Source organism: Ambystoma mexicanum, chromosome 7p (assembly GCF_040938575.1).
Source record: "Ambystoma mexicanum isolate Mex_15411 chromosome 7p, UKY_AmexF1_1, whole genome shotgun sequence".
Classification (NCBI taxonomy): domain Eukaryota; kingdom Metazoa; phylum Chordata; class Amphibia; order Caudata; family Ambystomatidae; genus Ambystoma; species Ambystoma mexicanum.
In genome coordinates, this window is record NC_090939.1 from 622,076,480 (window position 1) to 622,098,977 (window position 22,498).

Genomic DNA, 22,498 nt, shown 5'->3' on the forward strand with positions numbered 1-22,498 from the left:
GTAGGTTCCTATTTAAGGTTCAAAACTACAGCTATGTGCAAAATACGCAATAAAGTGCAAACAATTGCAGTATTCAGCAAAATGCTGCATATATTGCGTATGTGCAAAAAGCAACCATAAAGAGCCAAGTGCATAAGAATAAAGTGGCTAGTGCAAGTAAAATGATGAAAAGAATGAACTTCAATTTGCAACAACCACATATCAAAAGTACAAACCTATAGCATAAGAAATGTTAAAAACATCAATTTAAAACACAATGCAATTTGCACAACAAGAACGCATATTAACATGTTATCTAATAGTAGTTTGCATAAAAAAGAGGCTAGATAAGTTCTGATTTAAGATATGTCCTGTATGAATAGAATGATGATACTTTACCATTGCAAAACCTGAACTATGTCTAACAGCTACGCCAAGAGATAGACAATGCAATGCATTATAGAGACTCATATATATGTTGTGCTGAAAAAGACCCTCCAAGGGAACAGACCTAGTAAAACTTGATCAACAATATCCCAAATTTTTTTCTAAAACCACAATAAACATATCACCAATGAAAAAAGGGTGATCATGCTCATATCTAGCACCAGCAAACAACAAAGTCATAAAAGAGACATGGAGAGAGATATGGCCAAATAAAATTAAATTAAGTGCCCAAAAAGGTGTAATGTTCCTCATCCAAATTGTGTCCTCCTGGACTTTTTGTCTCCAGGTCCAAAATGTATTTTGTCTCCAATTGTCTCAACATTAGTTCACGATTGCAATTCTAAGTAATTCAGGTACTGAGCAGATATCAAAGTAATTTACTGGCATGTTCTGTTTTAAAGTGTACTGCCATTGGATAGGAGGGATACAGATTTCTAATAGCCCTCATATGTTGCAGCACCCTTAGTTTTAGCTTACCAATGGTGCTGCCCACGTCCCATTTGTCACATGGGCAGGTACGTACATAGACCACATGTGTGGTATTACATGTGATCCTTGATGTTATTTTAATGTCTGAAGCCAAAACAGGATGACGATAACTGATGGTATTGGTGGCATGTTGGCATGCCTTACATTTCATTCATTTAAAAAAAAACTAAAGTGTTTTTATTTAACCAACATTCACCATGTGTTTCAACAATGGGCTTCATAAAGCTAGACACCAAGTTGTCTTTCAGGGATGTGGATTTCCTGAAGGTGATGTTAATTTTATCACCCAAAATATCACTCAGATCTTGATCCAATTTCAACACATGCCAATGTTTATTGACTATGCGACAAATGTTTATATACTCAATATTTTACATCGACATAATCATAAAAAGGATACTCATCCTTTTTTTTTATCCAGGGCTCTTCTTTACCTTCTTTAATATATATATATATATATATATATATACATATATATATATATATATATATATATATATATATATATATATATATATATATATATATATATAAAACACAGCCACGGTAGTGGCTGTGTAGTTATGGTTAAATTGCTGTTTCCATAGGAAGAGCACTTTTTGGGCGGCTTGTAACTTCGCTCCCCCTGGACGAATCTTCACCAAACTTTGCAAAAAAAGTATATGGGCCACTCCGAATTGTTTTGCAAAGTTTGGTGATGTTTGGTCCAGGGGGGCAAAGTTATAGGGGGGTCCCAAAACGTCATTTTTCCCATAGACTGAATGGGGGAAAAACTTTGCGCACGCCTACAGCCGAAACCGCTTGACAGATTTTCACCAAATTTGAGGCAGGAGCAGCGCTTGTTCCCAAAAGAGTGCTTTTGTAAATTTGGTGAAAATCTGTCCAGTAGTTTTCTTTAAAACGATCAAAAAGTAGGTCTGCAAAAATGTGTGATTTCTATGTCCGCTTCGCGGTCACACTTCCCTGTTCGCTCCGCGGACAAGAAATCGATTGGCTAATCCGTAGCGTCATATCCGCGGACATGTGGCGCTTTCACTGATTGGTTGTGGAGCAGCGTGAAGTGCGTCAGATTTCTTTGCGGCCTCCGCCATCTTTTGTTCATGTTTTGGTGTACACGGACATCGCCGGTAACACATACAAAACAAGACACCAATACACTTGGTATACTTATGAAATACTGTTTCCGAAGGTGAGCTTTAATTTGGTTGGGATGCAAAGTGGCAGCGCAAACTCAAAAGTGGTGTTTTCGTGCCACCAAATTCATACGGTAAAGTGGAAGTTGGTGCTCAATGTACGGCGACCAATACCTGCGTCTGTGTTGTAATGTTTTCAGATTAATATTGAAGTCGGACTGGCGTCCTATGTTTTCAAATCTGAGGCGGCCACCTGGAGTGTTTGATGGAAACAGTGGTTTTGGAGGCGTATGGGAGTAGCAGTTCTCATGATTGGATGCTCATATGTTGTTGCAAAGTGAAATGTATTTGCCTTCTCAGTGAAGGTCAGTTGATTTACTTTTTTGGTTGCGAGCTGAGTAGGCCCACGCATCCAAGTCAATCCATAAGGGGCTATTATTTTTGACCTTGAGCAAAAGGGAAACTTCAAAAGTCATGCAAGGAATGAAAGCTTGGAAAAAAATATCATTTGATGAGCTTATGTTTTAAAAACGTTTGTAAGGAACATGAAATATCAGTTCACAAAGATTCTTTGATGCGAACACTTTGCTGTCTAACTTTGCCGAAAACAATGGAGGCTGTCAAGATGATGTAAGTTTAATTTTGGCGACTCTACACCGACCTGCGCTTTAATTTTATATTTCCAAACACTAATTGTGACAATATAACTGAAGTATTATCTTTTTACGCAGTTGTAATTAATTTTCCTCCAATAACAGAGAGTGCACATTGTTCGCGTTTGCAGGCTATGACTACAGTCACCCTTGTTCACCGTTATTTATTTTTCTTTCAAATGTTATGCTTGCCCAACATAGCTTTGTGTATCACTTTGCACGTTCTTTTGGTCTTGTGTAACATCAAGACATGTAATTTTTTCTTGCTTGACCATTCATGCTGCCTTCATAACTGAATTACCATCTCACTGTGTAGTTGCCCTTTTTGTTAACCCTTACGACGACTGATGTTTCTCTGTGTTTGTAGGGTGTCACTATATGTACCCCTGGTCAACACTAATATTTCTTTAAAATGTCTTGTTTGTCCACTTCCATTTGTGTACTACTTTCCACAATCTTTGTGTCTGTTTTGGAATTTTTTCCTAAAGGTTGGGTATTGACACAGATTTTCTCTTACGTTTTCCGCCTAGCTACATCTTGCCGTACTGTGCGTGCCGTGGTTTCCAGATGCTGAGTGACGGCTTCTTTCAACACCAGATGCAACTGCTCGTGACCGGCTGTCTGTCCATTATAATGTTATGGGATGATGGGTCAAGCTCCCTCTGTCCCTACGCTGAACTAGCGATTAGGAGTGACATAACATCATTTATGGTGTTGTAAGGCAATGGTCATGGAGCCGTCTTGAATCCCTGTGCAAACAAAGCGGGTGCTTTAACAGCAACGCATACTTTGTGTATGCGAAAATAACTGCGTGTGTCTCACCATGAACATTTTCAATGTCGCCATTAGAACCATTGCAACAATTTAATTGGAAATGGGATTAGTCCGTTGGTCTCTGACAGTTGTTTGTTAAATAAAAGTACTTTACAAATTCTAAAATGTTAACGTTTTCTTTTAAAATCCTGTGTATCATTTCGAAATGTAAGATACCACGTTGTACGTCACAGTATGTTTATTTGCAGGTTCTGCGTCACAGCACGTACTGTTGCTTTTTGGAGGCTGTCATGGAAAGCGAAGAGGGGCAATGTATGTAACAACCACTTTCGCTTTCTATGGTGACCATCTTGAAAAAGGATTTTGTTTTGTAATCGCTGTATGTTTAGGTACAGGTTCTGCGTCTCGGCACATACTTTTGCTTTTTGCTTGATGCCCTGGAAAGTGAAGAGGGGTCATGTAGGGAACAACCGCCTTTCCTTTCAATGGTTGCCATCTTGAAAAAGGATTCTTTTTTGTAATCTGCCCCGCCATAGGCTGGCCGGTTTATAACCAGAAATCCTATTTTTCCTTAGCACACGTTAATGCTTTGCACATCTATACTATTATTGAAAAAATCTTATTGTGTCTATGTCCTTTACTGAGAAATATAAAGTACATGGAGTGTATGCAATTTTTAAAAAATATATATTTACACTGTGAAAGGTGGTTCTTAACGCAACATTTACTTTGTTAACGGATGGCTTTCTTTTTTGGTAGGACAGCTAATAAGGCCTTTTGCGAACGGAAATGAGGAAAGACGCATTAAACAGTGATATGGGGTGGTGGGTGGCCGGTGCAAAAATATTGTGCGTTTGTTATTTCTAAGGTTGGGGCAGTGTTTGTCATGCTCCTTCATTACAGTAGTGCTGCTGTTTCTTGGGGAGGAAGGATAGCCTTAGCTGATGTCATTTTCAGATAACTAAAACTTTTGCTAAAAGTATGTAATGTGTACTACATTGTTAATGGTTGACTACCAATACGTATTGGCGCTGTGCAAGGCAAATGTTGCAGGTGGACGTTCCTACATCAATATAAAATCTGTTTCCACAATGTCCACGAGGCAAAAATCTTACTGTTAAGTGTTTACGGATTCTGGAACATGTTACCGTGCTGTACACCAGCATATTGTCAAGTGGTATTCTCCGCAAGGTGTTTAAATAAGTCAGAAGTTGCTTTACGTTATGGTTACGTGGCACTACTATAATCGGATCATCTTTAGCAAAAAAAAACTTTGCAAAAGGGACGGTATGGTTGCAGGTGGACGTTCCTACATCAATATAAAATCTGTTTCCACAATGTCCACGAGGCAAAAATCTTACTGTTAAGTGTTTACGGATTCTGGAACATGTTACCGTGCTGTACACCAGCATATTGTCAAGTGGTATTCTCCGCAAGGTGTTTAAATAAGTCAGAAGTTGCTTTACGTTATGGTTACGTGGCACTACTATAATCCGATCATCTTTAGCAAAAAAAAACTTTGCAAAAGGGACGGTATGGTTAAGTTGCTCTACTGAAAACCTGTAAAATTGAGTAAAAAATACTTTGTTAAAGGGACGTTATGGTTAAGTTTGCCTACTAAAAACCCGTAAAATTCACTAAAAAAAACTTTGTTATAGGGACTATTGGTTAAATTGCACTACTAAAAACCTGTGAAATTCACTAAAAAACTTTATAAACATGACATTATGGTTCAGAGTAAAATCGAAAAACCCCTGAAATTCAACAGTTATGGTAGGCTAAGCAACCACAACTGCCCGCACCACTGTGCACTGCTAACACTACCACCCAGGACATGAAAGATGGCATCACAAATGTCATTGATGACATCACTGATGACATCACATGTGTAGTCCCTTTGTTTTTGTTCACTGCCATATCTAGGCCAGGCGGGTTTATTTACTGACAGTCAGAAACTTAACTTTCAAAAGGTTTTACATTTATAAATATTTCTATTCTCACATGTTACACTACTTTCCTTACAATTTAATCGTATCTTATGATGTACATATATAGGGGAAGAAGCAGGCCTGAAACACAGCAACCATTTTTGTGCGTGAATATAATCATGTAGATTATACACAGTTGGTAATGATACTGCATCTTGTATGCTTACTTTACTCTCCACATATAAGCACCATCTTTGTATGCATTATAGTCTATTTATGTTTTGTGTGTATTATTAGAAATATGTAGTAAGTGATGCATTATTAGCAACTTAGTACATGTTTCACAGACCAGAAAAGTGTGATACAGAAACGTTCACCTTTTTATTATAGAACTTTGGAAAGTACAAACTTAGCACCTCTGTGGTGTCTGCTGCAGCCAATATCTACATTTCTGTATGAGTAGGTTCCTGTACTGGAAAGAACACTGCCATGGAATTTTCTTTAAAACACTACATTGCGTGATGAAGTATGTACTTTATTACATATGTCCCGATAATCCCTGATATTATGTTGCTATTATTTTGCTAAAATTACATTCACAGCCCCTCATCTGAAAAGTAAATGAACATGTGATGTCATCAATTATGTCATCAATGACATTTGTGATGCCATCTTTCATGTCCTGGGTGGTAGTGTTAGCAGTGCACAGTGGTGCGGGCAGTTATGGTTGCTTAGCCTACCATAACTGTCGAATTTCAGGAGTTTTTCGATTTTACTTTGAACCATGATGTCACGTTTATAACGTTTTTTTAGTGAATTTCACAGGTTTTTAGTAGTGCAACTTAACCATAACGTCCCTCTAACAAAGTTTTTTTTAGTGAATATATATATATATATATATATACTTTACCTATACCTGCTGCACTCATCCCTTGCTACCTTTAACTTGTACTCACCTGTGTCCTCTTTCCTTTAATAATAATCAATGAGGAAATTCACAAACTCCCTGTGTCCACAAATGCCTACCTTTTATCTCTCTGTTCATCTCCCTCTTTCATCCACTAGTGATGTTCCTTACAACTGTATTACTATTCTATACTCCACTAAGGCCATACAACAATTCCTCTTGCACTCCAAAAGGACAATGTTTTCATCTATAACTCAAATCAATATTTATATATATATATATATATATATAATGTTCTTGTTACTTACTTTCATATGTTGTTCTGTGTGCTGGCAGGAGTGTCTCTGCCCTGCATATTGTCTGCCCTGAATATTGTGTTCCTCTTCCCAGACCCTAATTTCTTGCCCTTACAGTTGCATACTACTGTGTGTCATTTTATTTATTGTAGCCCCTGCCCTGTAATTTCAAAATGCTCCAAATACACTAGCTATATGAAATGCAGTCTATGTACTCTTATGTTGTGCTAGCAGGACATGGGGTTGCTGTTGCTGAAGTCGGTGCTATGCTTGCATTGTGGGAATACTGTCTACTATTGTGGGGTGGATTTATATGTTCAGTGTGTGAACTCCATACGTAATACTTCTTAATATAATGGCACGCCCCTTCATATTTTCTGGCCTTAAAATTAAAATGCTAATATGAATTCTTGAACATTTACATAATGAATAACTTTAGTACTCCATATTATCCCCTGGCCCGTTACTCAAATCTCTCCCCAATATGTCTACTGAAACATTGGAAAAAATACAATAATGGTATAGAAAGGTCATTCTCCCCTATCCTATGGTGTGTGTAAGTTCAGTCCTGTGCTGGTGAAAGTGCTCCCTCCCACTTCTGTTGCTCCCCCTTCTGGGTATGGTTCCCTGTGTCAGTGAATGTACATTCCATAACGCTACTGTGTTTTCCTGCGAGGGTTGCTTATGATTATGCTAGTTCCTGCTGTTCTTGTGTAGGGGCTTGTCATACTTGGACTGGTGCCACTTGCTGTTGCGTTAGCCTTCCCTGTTGAGTAGGTTGCATTTATAGTTGTACTTGTATTCACGGCATATGTCTAACCCAGTGTGTGATCTTGGGCATAATATTCCAATGGTTCTACACTATACAGTGGAGTATATGCTGTCCCACCTCTTCCTGTCCTCAGTTGCCCTTCTGACCAGTGTCCTCACTGTCTGTCTACCTTCAGCCCTCTCATGTCCCTTCATTGCAGTCTCTGGCTCAACCTTGCTCACTTCCATGTCTTTCTCTTTGTCTCCCATGCCTTTTTCTTTCTCACCACAGTCTCTCTCCCTATTTGTCCTAAATCTCTTTCTCATTTCCTTCTTCTACTTACTTCCTTGCCATCTATTGTTGCATATGAGTGCGCTGATCGGTGACTATTGTACCTCTCAAACCCTTCTACACAAGGTGCAATTTCTATGGGCATGTACCGGCCCATAAGGCTCATCTGTTAATTATTGATGATAAGCTCTCCGTCCTGCTACTTCTGGCAGGGCGTTTGTCGATGGGACCTAGTTCCTTCACTGATCCCCGATAAGTAATAGTCCAGTCCAGCTGTGACTATGTGTCTCCTGGTTGGTAGTAAGTGTCTCTCAATGTCTCTTGTCTCTTTCCCTTTCTGTTTTCTCTTTGCCCCTTCTCGTTTTCTGTCTTTGTATTATTGCTCACAATATTGTTGTTAATTCCTGAATAAGATTTTCTTTTCTGTTTTCTTCCCAATAGATGGACATGCAGCCCAAAAGCCGCTGTGGGGGCGCAGAACGCGGCCGGGCGGAAAATGGATGAAACCGCAATGTCCGACAACAGGTGAGTGATGGTTTAAGGCAAAGCGCAAGATTCGGTGGTAGCGCGACCTTAAACTGAATGTCTTTTAAGTGTCTAACCTAGCCTTTCATTTTTACTCGCAGGCGCGTCGTGTTGCTGTGCCAAGATGAAGATTTCAGCATCCCGGTAGATTTGAAGATGAGCTGCAGTGCCAAGAAGAAGATGTCAGCCTTCTGGAAGATTTGAAGAAGAATGTCAGATCAACGAAGACGCGCACAGGTGTGAGCAGATTCCCCAGGTGGTAAGTATGAAGGCAGGAAGCAGGATTTCCAAAGGTAAGTCTAATCCCAGGCAGCGGTGAGCATTATGCTGCATGGATGTGCAGAATAACGAGAGGCGTCTGCCTCAGGGATCTGAGCAGCTTATATAGCTGCGATCGTGGGCACGCCCACTAGGCCTGGCTTGCCTGCCACACCCTGCCACTCCTAGAAAGTCAGCACGTGCAAGGCAACCAAATACCAGCAGCCACACCTAAGAGTACAGATGGGGCTGCTTTAGTGATGGAGGATCCCATGTTAAATGCACTTTGCACCCGAAATGAGGTGCTATGTCCATAATAAAAACATTCTTGTCCCAAATAAATGTTCCTGCTTACTGTTATTCATGAGCCTGGCGCCAAAGGCGCCAGGACTGTGTTCATCCGGGCCCCCTGTGTAAGTGGCCCTTTAATGCTTGCGTTCTTGGCCTGATGACCATGACGTGATTGTAACCACCCCAGAGAAGGAAGCGTCATCCGAGGCAAAGAGCAGCAGGCTGGATCTGTCTTGACACTGATACACAGTCCTGTGCAGCAGATGGTCACACCCAAAGGGACCCCTGAGCATGGGAGACTCACATCCACAGTCCAAAGGTCCATGCACCCCACCACCACGCACACACACCAGTGGCGGATGAGGACAAAAGTCATATGGATCATCTGCTGGCAGCCCCTCCATCCACAGCAGCCCCACCAGACAGCCCAGTACCTCCAGCAACAGCAGCCCCACAACACTGCGATGTCCTGCCCAGCACAGCAGCCCCACAACACCACGCAGTCCTGCACGGCACAGTAACCCTGCACGAGACACAGGAACAGGTCCCGCCAACGCTGTCATGGATGTGATAGAGGCAGGCCAGATGAGGATTGAGGGCATGGCCAGCAAGCACAACAGCAACATCAAAGCCATCAGCAGTGTGATTAGGGGGGCGACCAAGTCCATGGCGTGTGACAATGAACGCGCACGTAAGGTCGTGGAGGCATGCACAGTGGCCCACATGGGGTTTGGCCAGCGAGTCTGCAAATTGTGTGAGGGGCAATCTTCAAATGCAGAACAGATGCGTGAGTCGAGAAATCTTCTCCGCCAGCAGCTGCAGTTGGCTGAATCAATGCTATCCACCTCCACCATCCCCACAGAGGGGTCCCTACAGTGGTTCCCAGACATAGGTCACTGCATCATTTGCAAAGCCACTCACCTGATGCCGGTGCACGTAGGAAGAGTCAACGTCCCTGTTAGATGAACAATGCACTATTGGCCTGAGGGCCGGGCACATGGACGGACCCATTTGCACTGTGTGGGTGAATGGGGTATGTCTGCTGGGGAGTTGGTGGGGGGAAGGTGGTAGTGTGCTGGGGAGTTGGTGGGGGATGGGGGATGTGTGCTGGGGAGTTGGTCGGGGAGGGGGATAGTTTCACAATCATTAAAGCCTGTTCAAGCCTGACATAATGCAAGGACATTCATGATTTTGTACAAGTGTTCTTTATTTTACAAATGCTCTTCGTGGTATGTACCCATTCACAATGTTAAAAGAAATTGTCAATCAACACCTGTCTGGCCAACCTCCCCTCCCTCACCCCATCCCTGTGTACAATAGCCCCGGGACCAGGCACATGTTCATCATCACTAGGGGTTGCCCGTCTGTGTCAGGGGCTAGTGGCACATTCCTTCGGCAGCAGATGTTGTGCAGCATAGCACAAGTGAGGACAATCTTCCAGGCTTTTTCGGGCGCATTCATTTGTGCCCCTCCAATACAGTCCAGGCACCTGAATTGTGCCTTCAACAATCCAAATGTCCGTTCCATACGTATGCGTGTCCTACTGTGGGTATTATTGTATGCTTGCTCTGCCAGTGTTTGGGGATTTTGCACAGGGGTCATCAGCTAGCTGAGCTGCGGGTATCCTGAGTCACCTGCATGGGATGAAATGTGTACATGAGGTCTAGGTCCCTTCAATGGGTGTGCAAGGACTAATCATCAATACACTATGCACTGTGGTCCTCCTTGTGTGCAACAGGGACATGCAATGTGATTGGCACATTGGTATACATCCATCATCTTTCATGCCATGCATCATCTGACCCCTACATACACCCAGTGTGATTGAGTGGCCTGTACTGTGGCAGATAACAGTTGGCTGCACATGGGATGACTGAAGCCGAGCCCGTGGATGCTGCACTATGTGAATGGGTTTGTGAGTGACACTCTTGCTCATCAAGTACCGTCATGTAACCACTTGTACTTGGAATATGGTGTTGTCATATTCCACGGGTTTGCTCTGCAATTGGCGCCATGACCCTTGTAGTTCACTTTCTACCTGCACCACTCCCTAAGTGTGATTGGCACAGTGATACATCCAGACCCTCAGGATGAGGCTCTCGTCATGACTGGCTGTTCAGGACCAGAGGTCCTTTGTATTTGAATGTGGCAGTCTCAGTGGATGGTGGAGGTTTTGCTACATGGCACCAGTTTTCGTTTTGGTTATCATGCATGTAAATGTGCATTCATGGGTCACTCTCTCAGGGATGTTCATGTCCGGGGTTGCTCCGGATCATCAACAGTGGTTTAGGGGATGGGTAGTGGATTCCTCTCACTTTGCATTCCTGTGTGGTGCCCTGGGTGGGGTTGCTCTTGGGTTTCAGGGTGTATAGCAGCACTGCAGCACAGACAAGGTGCATTCTGGTTGTTGTCATCCCATGTGTTATGGCATTTTGAGCAGTGTGTGGCCATCACCTTGTGTGGGTCCAGGTGTGGTGATCGTGTGCAGGTGACCTTGTGTGCCCCATGTAAATGGTACTGGTGCTGTGATGGCTGTGTCTCCTGGTAGCATGCAAGGCTTCCTGTGGCTCTGTCCTCCCATCATTTCTTGTACTTTGGCATGCATTTCTGGCAGGGTTTGCACTCACCCACTATCCATGTGCGTTGTCCTCTGTGCCTCTCCATGTATGCCGGCAGTGTGCTGTTACGCAGCACTATGGAGTCATGGGGGGATCTAGGGTAGCGAGTGCAGCAGTGGCTGATAGTGAGGTCTGGGCTACAGGTCATCTGGATGTTCAATCAATGGAAGTTTTTCCTATTCCGGTATGTTGCCTCATGGTCCTGGGGTGCAACAAGTACAACATGTGTGCAGTCTAGGGCTGCTATGATGTTGGGCATTTGTGCAAACACATAGAACTCGGACTTCAGTACATTCACCTGTGCCTGGGTGGTGGGCAATGCATATGTTGGTTCACGTAGCGCAGCAGTGCATCCAGCACATGGCCCAGGACTACACTAAATGTGGAATGAGCCATGCTCTGCATCATAGCAACTGTGTGCTGAAAGCTGCCCATCCCAGGTGCTGATGGCAATCCTGCTCCCAATGTCTCCTTCAATTGTGCCCAGCAACTGTGTGATGGTAGTCTTGTCCAGCCTGTACTCTGCTACCAACCGGCCATCAGTCAGGGCTCAGGGTGATGGCCTGACCTTGGGATGGCTGCACGCCTTGCTGGGGCTGGTATCCTCCCTCTCCTCCTCCTCCTGCACCTCCTCCACCTCAACCACCCCTGTGCTCCCTGTGCCATGGGCTGGTTGTCAGGCCTCTGTAGGTCCAAGTGCAGCATGTAGAAGTACATGTCAAAGCTCCCTGCTCCAAATGGCAATATGGTGTTGGGAAGTATGTTTGGGGCCTGGGTGGATCTTTTGTAGGCCTCTTGTATGTACTGATTGCACATGTGGCTTTATTGCTCTCACCTGTGTTCTTTTACCTCCAGCAGGTGGATCAGGGGTATTTCCAGCGCTATTAGCGATGATTTTCCAGTGCTATTAGCGCTGGTACTGTACTTATGATAGGTCTGTGATAGCATGTTGTGTTGTCTGCACTATTACATCTGGTGCTATTACAGCCGGCTGTAATAGCACATGGCTGTAATAGCTCCGGAAGGATTACAGTCGTGATCCGGCGGAGCGGTAGTGGCACCGCTAATACTTTTATCGCTAGATTTAAGGGCTACCACCCAACTCACGATGGGGCCAATTGCCTTATCTTATTGGACACACATGCTTCCTGAAATGAAAACCCACACCATCCATTTTCTGGCATCATTATTCCCTCTTCCAATGACCTCATAGTAGGTTGACCAGCAGGTAGTAGGTTGAACAAGAAACTCATTTTGCAACTCATAGGCTGGATGGAAGTGGTTCTTAGATGATGTGAGCCTTAGCCAACATTCCAAGGACATACACCTTGCTGTCTCGTTCTCATTGGCTCATTGTCTATTTTAATTATTCCTCCCTTACTGCCAATTTCATTTATAAAAAATCTCTGCTAAAAACTGTCCATTCCACCATTTAATACTGACAAGTTTCCACTACTGGCAAGTTCGTGCACTTGACTTTGCCTGGGCAGACCCTCCCTTTTCCTACTTTCTCAACCCTGCCTGGGTTATTATTTCTGTGGCTTCAGCAATTCTAGCTTCCCTGAGGATCAAGGCCTATATTCATTTGTAATGCATGCTGTCGCATTTCTATGTTAATGAAAAATATTCGTATGTTATTCATGTGCGCAATATATGAATTTCTTTAGGTACGTGTTTCCTACATGAATGGGTGCAGTGTATTATTTTCCATGCCTAAGTACATTCTTTTAACTTATTGTCTGTGTAGTTTCATGATGAATGTAGTTTGCTTCATGTCTATTGAACGTGCACATGTACCCCTATCACTATTCTTGCCATTTTCAATTTACATTGTATCCATTCCCTAATGCACCTGCCTCGGATAAGGGTGGTATGGATCTTGGGCAACTCCTTGATTCTCTTTCCACTAAACATCACCTCATTCTCTTGAATTAAGCCTTCCCTCTGCAAACACTTCACAGAAATCTGAATTTCAGTCTTTTCTTAGTGACCACACTCTCCACTCTATCCATAACCTACCTACCCACACATTGGGTAACTCTTTGAATCTCTTATTCATCTCTACCTTTCTCTCTGCCACTAATACTACCATCACACCATCCATACCTGAGCATTCAATTGTTTCCACCACCATCTCCTTTCCACCCTCTGACCTTTCCTTACCACTTGCTACACCCATTACTTAACACAAATGTTAACCTTCTGGCATTCCCCCTTTTCTTCCGACCTACAGTTCTCACTCTCCTCCTTCGCACCCTTGCCTCTTCCACCAACACCGCCTTCTCTAGCTTCGAACCCTTACTTTATAACTCATTCTCCTCTCACCACTGCTTACTTTCACCCCTAATTCTGAGCATCCTCAACCATGGGTCAACCCTTTAATACTCTCAATCTTCTCAGACATGCCTTTGCTGCTGTGCAAATTAAGAAGTACCAACTTGCATGAGGACCTGCAACTCTACCGCTGTGCACTGAACTCTCCCATGTCCTCTCTTCACATAGCAAAAATTGAATTCTACCTTACCCTGATTGACTCTCACTCCAACCATCCTTGCTGGCTACAGGACACCTTAAACTCACTCCCCACTCCCCCTAAATCTATCAACTACACTCTCACAGCTAATGACCTAGCTGATTACTCTGCTGCAAAAATTGCCAAAATTAGGGACTCTCTCCTGACCTTCCTTACAATCCCTCCTCCTATATTTTACACCCCACCCACTCTGTCATCATCCTCTGCCTCTATCTCCCACTTTAGCCCCACTAATACTGAAGAAGTATTATCTGTACTGATGAAGGATAACCCCTTTTGTGCCCTATAAAACCCTCTTCCTCCTCAGCTAGTCAAGGCTATTGCCCCTTTAGTGGCATCTCACCTTGCTGAACTCTTCAAGCTGTCCTTCGACCCTGCTTGCCTTCCCTCTATTTTCAAAACAGCCACAGCCATCCCTCTCCTAAAAAAGCAAGTGGCTGACCCATATCTACCGTCTAACGTTCACCCTGTGTCTCTCCTTCCGCACTACTCTAAATGGTTTTAAAGGGTTGTGTTGAACCGTCTTACCAATTTCGTAGACATCCCCAAGCTTCGAGACCCCTTACAAGCATGTTTCCGCTCTTGTCACTCCACAGCCGTGCCACAGCACATGGATGCTGCGGCCTCTGCTGAGCTGCATTTCAAGAGGGAGGCCCATGGGGGGGGCCCTCCAACATCATCCGCAAGGTAAGCCCTCCTGTGGCTTCATGCGATGCAACCACGCTACAAAGAAAGTTCTTCTTATCACTGCTGATGCGACCGCCACCTGCTCCCACAAAGACTGCATTGCAAGTATTTAGGGCTTGCCCCAACCCGCTCACTGAAATGAACATGAATGATTTTGACTGCCGCCACACCAGCATTGCCATCTTGCCTGTTTGAAAATGACCGCTTGTATCTCGTGCACTAAAATTCACGTTTGATAACTTAGCAACCGTGTTCCGCGTTGCCATAGACTCAAACAGGGATAGGCCACCAGCTGCTCTTAAAAGGGCCAATAGGGTGCCGGAAGGCAAATACCAGCCCCCCACCAAAGGCCCATACTTAAGGCCCCTTACTGTCTGTGGCTGTCCGTGGGTGGACATGCCCTGAGCCCTATGTCCTTCGCCTCTCGTCTCTATGAGGTACATTTGACTTCCAGAAACACTGCGTTGCCTGCCGAAAAACTTTTCCCAATCTCACACAACCTGCAATCCTTTACCGATTGCTTAACGCCTATTCGGACGTTTGTATGATTTGTGTCATTTGTCCTTTCTCACTTGCTTGACACCCTATATGTATACCAGCCAGCCCCCATGCTTCGCTGTTCCTCAATAGCCGAACATTATTATTGGGCCCGGTCTCTTACCACTGGGTTCAGTCCTTACTACGGTGAGCTCATCACTACAAATGTTTGTCGCATTCCTCTAACACTACTCGCCAGCTTTAAGCACACGAGTTCACGACTATGCGCACATGCTCTAATGATGATCACTAGTCGGCCTCTACCTACTGAAAATCTAGACTGTTGAACTTTGCCCAACAGTCCAAATCACTGTGTGCTGTCCGTACCCGGTAAATGGGATTATTGAATGTTGCACTGATATAGGACTGTGCCTACTTGCCTTAAATATTGAATGCTGCATCCTGCCCACTGGTAGATAATATTGAATGCTGTATTTTGCCTACTGGTAGATATTATTGAATGCTGCATCCTTCCAACTGGTAGATATTATTGAATGTTGTATTTTGCCCTCTGGTAGATATTATTGAATGCTGCATCCTGCCCACTGGTAGATATTATTGAACGTTTTATTTTGCCCATGGGTAGATATTGTTCAATGCTGCATCCTGCCCACTGGTATATATTATTGAATGTTGTATTTTGCCCACTGGTAGATATTATTGAATGCTGCATCATGCCCTCTGGTTGCTATTATTGAACGCTGTATTTTGCCCACTGGTAGATATTATTGAATGCTGCTTCCTGCCCACTAGTTGATATTATTGAATGCTGTATCTTGCCCAACTACTCTTAATACTGAATGCTGCATACACGCATGGGAAAATACTAGTCACTCTTGTGCATCAGGCAGACTGCCACTCCACAGAATCTAACTAGCAGTAGCCATCTTGTATTCCTCGCATGTGGATTTGGCATCAGCATTAAAGACCCTAGCTTAATCAGTCCTTGTACTAAACCATGCCCATGGTCATCCATACCTTCCTATTCTGCTCAGTTCCATGCTCCGGCCTAGTATGGCCGCCTGTGATACTATCAATTGTTTGCTTTTTTTATTGATGTATGAAGCGTGCCACTCCCTAGGGTATCTGGGTGCATTACAAGACAGCTTAAATGCAAGAAGGGAATTATTTACTACATTCAATACGGTCATAACAGTGAGAACTGGATACATACATAAGTGGCATACGAGAGGGGACGTAGGTTATTAACAATGCAAGTTGAACAGAATAACAAACATCTGTGAAACATAGCATTAACATAGGTCAAGGGAAAGTGCATAATCAAGAGAGACATGGGTAGCGGACTCTAGGAACTCTAGATGCTTCGGTGAGGGGTGTCAGTCATGGATAGCCATTTTTTTCTGTTGGACCTAAAGCTTTGAAAGGTCTGAGTGGAACACAAGTGAAGGGGGAGGGCATTCCAGGATTGGCCCGTTAAAAGCGGGAAGTTGTTGCCCCCAGCTCTTTTTAGGTTGAAGCATGGGTCTGTGATGCAGAAGGAGTTGGCAGCCCTAGTGGGTCGCAAAGAGGTACTGTGGAGCGGCATTATTGAGGCATGTGTGCATGATTGAGACTATTTTAAAGAGGATCCTGTCCTTGATGGAGAGCCATTTATGTGTCCTTCTATTTTCAGAGATATGATCTCTTCTCAAGATGCTCAAGGCGGCTCTAAGAGCATTATTTTGTAGTATCTGGAGTTTGTTTAGGATTTGTTTTGGCACCTGCATATAATGTGCTGCAGTAATCCAGTTTAGACAGAATTAATGCTCTTGCTAGTATGATTCAGCTATTTGTTGAGAGGTAAGGTTTGCAGGCATATATAAGCTTACAAGTGTAGGACGTAGCAGAGGCTGTCACAGTGACTTGTTTACGAAGGGACAGTGAGGAGTTTAGGTAAAAACCCAGGGTTTTTGTTTACTTAGCAGTTTTTATAATGTTGCCATCAATATTAAAGGAAGAGTATTGGGCGTCATGCTCATTGAGGTTTGTGGAGGCGCCTAGTATTAAGATTTCAGTCTTCTCATCATTCAGGCAGAGGCTGTGAGCTGCGATCCATGCCTGGATGGTGAGATAGATTTTGTTTAGTAGGGCAAGGTCAGTGTCATAGTTCCCTGAGAGTGGTATCATCTGCGTAGTTTGTTTAGATGACACCCAGGTGGTCCAATTTTTAAAAAAGGGGCTCGGTAAAGATGTTGTACATGGTCGGGGAGACACACAAGCCTTGCGAAACTACGCAGGTAATAGGGGTAGGGTCTGCAGCCGCAGACAGCTAGAAGACTCTCATTAATCGGTTATTTAGAAAGGATTTGATCCAGTCAGTAGCTTCTTGGGAGAAGTTTGCTGCTGTTGAGAGGTGTTCACAGAGAATGTTATGGTCTACCAAGTCAAAGGTAGCCGAGAGGTCTACAATTAGGAGTAGTGTGCATTGCCTATTATCTCTCATTTGATCAATTTGCAGTTTCAGATCGATCAGGGCAGTTTCAGTTCCATGGAGCATTCTGAAGCCCAATTGTCTGAGTCCTAAGAGATTGTTTTACTCGAGATAATGCAGTATTTGGAGGTAAGCCATTTTATCAATAATTTTAAGAAGGAAGGGGACAGTCATTATAGGCCTGTAATTAGTGGGGATGGTTGGGTCTAGCGAAGCTTTCTTGAGTAGGGACAGAACCCATGCATCCTTGAGGTTGGTTTCAACCTGACACGTTCTGAATTGTTAAAGACTCCAATCAAGCAGTCCCACTAAGTCAGTGCCTTGTCTGGGATTGCTCAAGGGAAGCCCTTATTTATATATTTTTATGTCCAGTTTGTGTACTCTGGATGACAACCCTTATATAACAGGAGAGGGCTCTTAGAATCCCCCTGGCCCCACTGAGCCAAGAAGTAAGTTTGTTTTGCAAATTTAAAAGGTTTATTTGAGAATTAAACAATATATATATCGCAATTTTATAATAAATTAATAATTGATATCACACTTAGACATATGACAGTGAGTGATCAACAATGGATGATGTGATACTAGCGCACTGGTTTAATTACTTAGGAGTAGTATAGAGGATAAGGTAGCTGAGAATGCTTTATATGGTACACGGCAATGCAAGGTGGAAAAGAAGCAACACAGGAATAAACTTGATATGATTTCAGCAAAACATAATATAATCACTTTTCCCCTTTTGGAAATTCACCGCCCCTCTATGCAATGTAAGGAGGTGGAAGTAACACACACAGTCTTCAGGAATACAATCACAGTACAATCCAAATTCAGTTACCCCCTAGCAAGCTTAGATCACAAGGATGATTTTAAACACAGGCAAAATCCTTTTAAATGTGGTGGCAATGAAGTGAAAAATATACTCAAATTGCTTTTAATTCCCTATAGGAGGTTCAGGGTGGGTGAGGGATACTTTAAATTAGTTCTGGATCACTTTAGCAATGCTCTATGAATGATTGTCAGGTTGCAAACGAATTTCAGCAAAGGAAAGCAAGGACAAATATTTTTACACATGGCTGAAATTAAGCAAAATGTCAAATCGCGGCAATTTTTCCGAGTGCGTCGAGTGCGATTACGGAAAAGGTATAATGAATAGAAAGGTGCTGAGTTCGTTGGAAAGCCCAGAATCTTAGCTTTAAGATGAAAGTTAAATTTCGTTCCTAGGACAAACGGTTCCGGAGATTCGGATGATTTCGTGAAGGTAGATTCTCAAAAGAAAAGTCAAGCTCAGAATGACAGATGACAGTTTTCAGCTTTAAGATCACAGAAGGAACACAAGATTTCTAGGATGCAGTTCTCAATAGGTTAAAATAGTTTGAATTAGATTATTTTAAACTAAGAGATTGGGTTTTGCACAGTTCTGGCGGTACTCACACTATATTTTGGACAGGAATGCGACTTCGCCACGGATCGGGTCAGGATTGGACTGCGGTTCCCTCACCACAGACGGTCTCTGCCTGGTTCTGCTCACAGCGATCTGGGTCAGCTCTGCTAGCGGCACTGCACAGCGGTCTGGATCTCAGGTTCTGGCAAAATTCTTGGCACTGCACGCAGTCTTGTCTCTGGTTCCGGGTACAGCTCTGCTTTCTGGGTGTTTCTGGCACAGGGTTTTAGGCCAGAATCAAACAGCTCAGCCCGACTGTTTTACTCTGATGTGCCCCTTGGAAGTCTGGGGTGAATCAGTTTACAAAGGATTTTGAGGCCTGCTGACAAATTCTGAAGTCTGGATGTGGAGTCTGTCAAAATGCTCCGCAGAAAGTGAAAAAGAAAAGTCCTATCTGGCTTCCAGTGGCTCTTTTTATGTGTTTAGAAAGTGGGTGGGTCGGCTAATTCTGCATGCCCAACCCTCTCAAGATTTGATAGGCCAAATGATTCTTTGGTCCCTGATTTGAGAAAGGATAGTATGTCAGAGTGATGTCAGCCATTTACGATCTATTGAAGAAACGCCCCTTTGCTTTTACCTTAGAAATCATTTTCCATAACTACACATATTTCCCAGATACACAGTTGTTTGACATTACATGTACATATTACCGATTACTTAAGGTACAATCTGGCCCAACTCTGATCTTCCTGGGGGCTTGCATTCAAAAATGACAACTTATTTTCGTTTTTTAGTTGATTTACCAATATCGGACTTTTACCAAAAATGGCGCACATGTACACCGCCTTTCTACCCATATTCCATTAATTTACTAGGTCTCTAGCATAAACACAATGTCTGTAGTATCAATAAATAGTGGCGTTTTGCCTCAGAACATGGTACAAAGTTGAATCAAGTCTTGAATTGTGGGTACATTTCTTAGATTAAGGATCTCCAAATTGCACATTTTTGTAAGCTTAATACAATATTTTAGAAGCATTTAACTTAAACATATATTTGCTGCAATATGATTCCACAAAAGTGTCTGAGCCCACCCCCAGAAACTGGGTAAGTCAGGAAACACATGTCTCTCCTTCCAGGCAGGGCTCTGTTTACAGTCCACACTGAAAATGGCCCATTCAATTGCAAGGGTCTATTGTGTTGGGTCCAGCAGGCTGAGGTCAACAGACCAGGGTGCCACTCTGCATTTGATTAACAGAGACCTGTGATTTCCTGGGCTGTTGCTGCTCAGGGCTGGTGTGAATGCCTCCCATGAACAGAGACTCTTTGAACCTTTAATTAACTAAGACTCCTTCTGATCAATGCATAGTTCTGCAAGACAGCTCTCCTGTCCGAGTTTAGACCGCTAGTGCCGGTTTGTGGACAAAGCTGGTACTGCACCCCCATGATTTTAGCAACTTTTTGACATCAGGAAAATGAATTCCCAACAGCTCTGGGTTGCTTTTGGCAATCAGCCTTGCCATTCCCAATGGTTTCAGGCTACTGTGTGTGTAGCCCAATGGTGGTTTTAGGCAGTGCCCTCCTGTGCTCACAACATAGGCAAAAATGGGTGGCAGCCTATTCTTCATGTTTTCCCTGTGCATTTTCTGGGGATTTCTGGCCATCATGATGTTTTCAATGCCATTAATGCACAGTTTTTGTGGTAGGGCTCGGTTGCATGGGTAAAACATCCCACAGAATGAAGCATTTATGAGTTTAGTGATAAATGGGGCAAGATCTCTGGCTGCTTGTTTAATTATTTTTGGTGGGCATGTGTCGCCTTGGCATCTTGACGGTGTAAGGGAGGCAATGATCTTTTCTACCTCAGGGATGGTAACTTGGGCAAATTTGAATTCTTGGAGTATGGTAGGGGAAGGGTTATTTTGGAGTTTAGGGGATGTGTCAGGTTTAGGGAGGTTAAGTCTTTTGGCTGCTATTTTATTTTGGAGGGAGGTGATTTTATTAGAGAAAGCGTTTTAGATGTGTGAGCATCATTCTTAGTTTTTTGGGCAAGAGTCATCACAGGCTATTGGTGATTCTAATTCCCTCAGGATTACAAAAAGTTCCTTGGTGTTGGAACTGGCCTTCTGAATCCTATCATTATAGGTTTCTTGTTTTGTTCTGATGATTTCAGCATTGTAGTTAGAGGTAGAGGGCAGGATTTCCCAGATGGCTTCCATTTTCCTTTTTTCTAGTCTAAGGGCTTTCAGATGAGGGGTGAACAAAGTATAAAGGTGATCTTTAGGTTTACTGTTTCAAAGTTTAAGTGGTGCGATGGAATCGAGGGCTTGGGTCATGGTGTTATTGTACAGGTCGACACGTTCTGCTTGTTCTTGCGATTTGGAAGCGTTTAGGTTAGGCTAGGCACCACTATCGGCATCAGTTTGTCGGTAGTGATATTTCTTTTGTTTCTGGTTAGAAGTGGTGGGAGCATAATTTTGGGTTTGTTGGCGGGTCATTTGGTGCAGATGGTAAAGGATATTAGAAAATGGTCTGCGGTTCCATGGCTGTGATGGAGGTTTCACAGTTGTAGTCCGCCACCCAATCTAATATATTCTGCCTTTCTAATGGGTCGGTTGGACGACTTCTTGGGTGAAGCTTAGGTCAGTTAGTGAGTCAGTCAGTAGTTTAGCAGTAGGGTCATTAGGGCCTAGGAATCCAAGATTAAAGTCGCCTAACAGTAATATTTGAGAAGTGGGTTTGGTGTTGTTTGACAGTATGGTGTTTATATCCACCTCAAACAACCCAATAGGACCGGTGGGGTTGGTATATTAAGTGGATCATTAAGGTCCTGGTTTTAGAGGTGGCTAATTTAACTGACATAAGTTTGCATAATTTGACCAGAGGGGTAGTGGTTACTCTCATAGTTAGGCTAGCCTTGGTGATGAAGGCGACCCCGCCACCTTTAGTCGTTTCTCCATCCGCTCTTACAATGGTATAAGAGTCAGGGATAGGCAGGAGGAGGGACTGTCCTGCAGTCGCATGGAGCCATGTCTCGATATTGCTAAGAAATCTAAGTCTGTTACAATCCACCTTGAATACAGACCACCTGGGCCACTATCTACCTATGAAGAAGACATTTCCCTCCTCACCAACAATCCTAAGCCAGGATCACAAATTATCCTACTAGGGGATTTGAACCTTGGATTTCAGGATGTGAAGGATGTCAAGGACACAGCCCTCCCCAATACGATCACAGAATTAGGCTTTCTGAATCGCATCTATGAACCTACTCATAACAAAGGCAGGACTCTAGACTGGCTAGCTGACCTCAACTGTAATATCAACATCCTGTCCAACACACCATGTGCTTGGTCAGACCATCACCTTATCTCTTTCATGATAAAGGAATGCAACCAGAGTAATTTTCATAACCTTGCCCCACCCATACGTACCAGGAATAATTACAACATAACAGTGTAGAAGCTGTTACCTTTACTTCAGCCCATCATCAATACCACCTCCACCAATCACTCAGACCCTGCGGTTTTAGTGGACCTATTCAACCATACCTTACTCAATGAAATCAATACAATTACACCTCTAAAAT